Here is a 3,533-nt window from a genome sequence, read left to right on the forward strand (position 1 = left end):
TATTCTGGCTTTGGGGTTGATGTATGTGTGTGTTTTCAAGTTTCTTGTTGCACTGTATTCACTGTTGATTCTGTGCTCTGCTGTTCTTTTGGGAAGTGTGTGGTCATTCTTTTGTGTCTTTCTTTTGTGCTTAATACCTTTTTAAAGTGTCTCCTATAGAGCTGGTCTGGAAGCATCATAATCTCTTAGGGATTAGATGCCTGGGAAAGATTTTAATTCTCCATCACAGATGAGGCTGAGTTTGGCTGAATAGGAAATTCTTGGTTAAAATTGTTTCTTTGAGGACTTTGAATATAGGACTCCAGTCTCTTGCTTGTAGTATTTCTGCTGATAGGTCTGCTGTTATTCTGATTGGTTTTCCTGGTAGGTAGTCTGACTTTTCTCTCTGGCTGCCTTTAGGATTTTTTCTTTTGTGCCCACTTTGGGTAGGTGAATTACTATGTGTCTCAGGGTTGGTCTTCTATTTTGATGTCTTGTGGAGGTTCTCTGTGTTTCTTGTGCTTGGTTGGTCACATCTCTGGTGAGATGGGGAAAGTTTTCTTGGATTATCTCCTGGAATACTTGCTCCAAATTGTTCTCCATTTCCCTTTTTTCTTCTGGGATACCAATCATGCATAGATTTGGCCTCCTGATATAATTGCATATCTCCTGTAGGCTTTGTTATTTCTTTCTGAATCTTCTGTATATGTTTTTTGCAGATTGGGTTAATTCCATGTTCTGATCTCAAGTTCTGAGAGTCTTTCTTCAACTAGGTTAATTCTGCTTTCCATGCTTGTCATCTTGTTATTTATTTCTTGAATGAAATTTTTTATTGCCATATCTGTTATAAGTTATTTCAGTGTTGCATCTTGTCTTTCTTGAGTCTTATTCACTCTTCATCCATTCCCTAATCCCCATGGTATTCTGGGGTCAGTCATTTGTCACTTTCATTGTTTGGGCACCAAGGCCTGAATTTTCAGGAGTTTTGTCTTTGGTACACTTGAAATTGTCTGTGGTCTTCCTTTGGTTTTTCCTCATTTGTGACAAATCTCTTGTTTTTCTCTTTAGTTCTATTGTTCAGAGTCAGTGGGAGATGCTTTCCCTTCTGATGTTTGCTCAGTCCTCTATTCTTCCCTGATCTGGCCTCTGGATCTGTTCTATTTTGAAATAGAACAGTGGATAGGAAGTTTTGCAATCTCTCGTAGTTTTTGAAATTCCAATAGAGTAGGAGATGGGGTACTAGGATTCAGAAACTACTCGCAAATTATAATGCTCACTTATTGTGGTAGGTGTTCCCTGAGACCCACTCCCCGCAACACTCTATATGACAATGCAAAGCAGAAACCAATGCAAAAAACGACACATACACACACACACACACACACAACAAACTGGAATAATAACAAAGTGTAACAAAACAAACAACCAAAAAACAAGAAAACTAAACACACACACACACACACACACACACACACACACACACACGTCTATCACAAAGTGAATAGAGAAGAAAAACAGAAAGATTGGATAAAAAAGGAATTTCAGATCAAAACCTCACATATATTGATACATACCTTAAACTATAAAAAATGAAAATAAAAAACCCCAGAAGAACAAAAGAGCAAAAACAAACCAACAACAACACAATTGAAAGATGGATACTCAATTGTTCACTTACACACATAAACAGAAAAGGACAAATAAAAGAAGAAAGAAACAGAAAAAAAAAATGAAAAAATATTTTGGGGATTATGATCAAACCCTCACATACACATTCATACACAAAGGAAAGATATTTTAACAACAGATGAACTAACAAGCAGTCAATGAACTTTAAAAAATTTAAAAAAAAATTAAATAAATAAAAGAGAAAATAAACCTGCCTTCCTGTGACAGGCTCTGTAATTGTTCCTCTAATCAGGTGTCTCCTGCAGAGCCACCTCTTTCACTCCCTCCTCAATGTCTGGAGCAGGAAAGGAGGAGGGGCAGTGGAAGTGAGTGAGTAAGGTTGCAGTCCTCCCCTCCCACTCTTGTATGGTCAGGGAGATCTCCTCTGGTGGGGATGTGCTGGATTGTCTCTTCCCCAGCTTTGTACTCACAGGGGGTGCCCAAGCCAAGCCTATCCTGGAATGGAGTTTTCCTATTGCAACTGACATCCAGGCTCCTCCTGGATTTTTTCCTCTCAGTCGTGGCCCAGCCATGAGTGTCGGATGTTCAGAGGATTCCTGGGGAGGAAGAGGTTTGGGTCAGTCCTGGACTCACCACTGATCTCTTTGATGTCCTTCCTCATTCTTTTTTGGCCACATCCTTTTTCCTGCAGCTGGATCAGGTAGGGTGTGGGGTGCCTGAAACTCAGTACTCGCTATGCCCTCTAAAGTTTGTGCTTTCAGTATATTCCTTCTGGGTTACAATCAATCCCTGAGTAGTTGATCTGCCAGTCACAGAGATAGGATCTGTTGCTTCATGGTGAACACATCGGAGCACTTTACTGACCCACCTTCAAGATGGTGGCGGTATGCCTCTCTTGTCCTCTTCCATGGGACTTTTCCTTTGGACTCCTTCTACAGCCTCTGCCACTAATGCCCTGTCAGGTGTTGAAGTGGTGAGTCAAAGCCTGGAGCCGGCAGTCTCTCCTGCTACAATGTTGAGGCAGAGCGTCCGGTGATAGTCTCTCCATGCCACTTTTCACAGGAAAACTTTTGTTCATTAAAACAAAGAATGGCACTCGGCTTCTGCAACCTGGGTAGATCCAGGGACCAAGCAGAAAACCTGCAGCACTGGCTATTGTGCCAGGGGCCTGGACACTTGCTCATGAGCCCTCACTTAGACAGTCTTTCCCAGCATTTTATACCCATAAAGGCTTTTGTTGATTTAAAAAAATTAAAGAAAGAAAATGGTGCTTGGCTTCTGCGTCCCGGGACTCACTAGGGTCCAAGTCCAGCAGCTGTGACACCAACTGCTGCACCAGGGGAGCCCTGGCCACCAGCTCCCTAGCTCTCACTCAGTCAGCACTCACATGCTCACTTGCTCACCAGCATGTACACAAAATTTTCCATGCACTCACTGACTCACACTGGGACTCACACAGTCCTACTGGTTCAGTCACCATCTTCCCCCCATCCTGTCCCTATATTGTTCTTTAACAGAACCCAGAGTTTGATTGATTTTTAATGTAAATATGGTTGGGAATATAGAATAAGTGATCTAATCAAATGCTGCCACTGCTTTATCTAAAGATGGATATAGACTGTTTGCCACATGATAACTCGAGCTAAAGTCTCCATACAACATAATGAGATAAGACATTTCATAATCAAAGTCAATATCTGTGGCTTTGAGTAACTGAAGAAAATCCTGGTCTGTGTGTTTTCTGATATCTTAATACATACAGAAAATATTAGTTGTTTTAACCCATGTATAGACTAGCTAAAAACACAACATCTATGTGTGGTGGCAAGGAGCTACATTAAATACTAGTTTCCTTAGGGGCAAGAAGAAAATAAAACTTTACCTTAAATTAACTTATAAGAAGAATACAAGATAAAACATTTAGT

The sequence above is a fragment of the Carlito syrichta genome, unplaced genomic scaffold (genome assembly GCF_000164805.1).
Source record: "Carlito syrichta isolate Samal-C Ts95f unplaced genomic scaffold, Tarsius_syrichta-2.0.1 Scaffold301915, whole genome shotgun sequence".
NCBI lineage: Eukaryota > Metazoa > Chordata > Mammalia > Primates > Tarsiidae > Carlito > Carlito syrichta.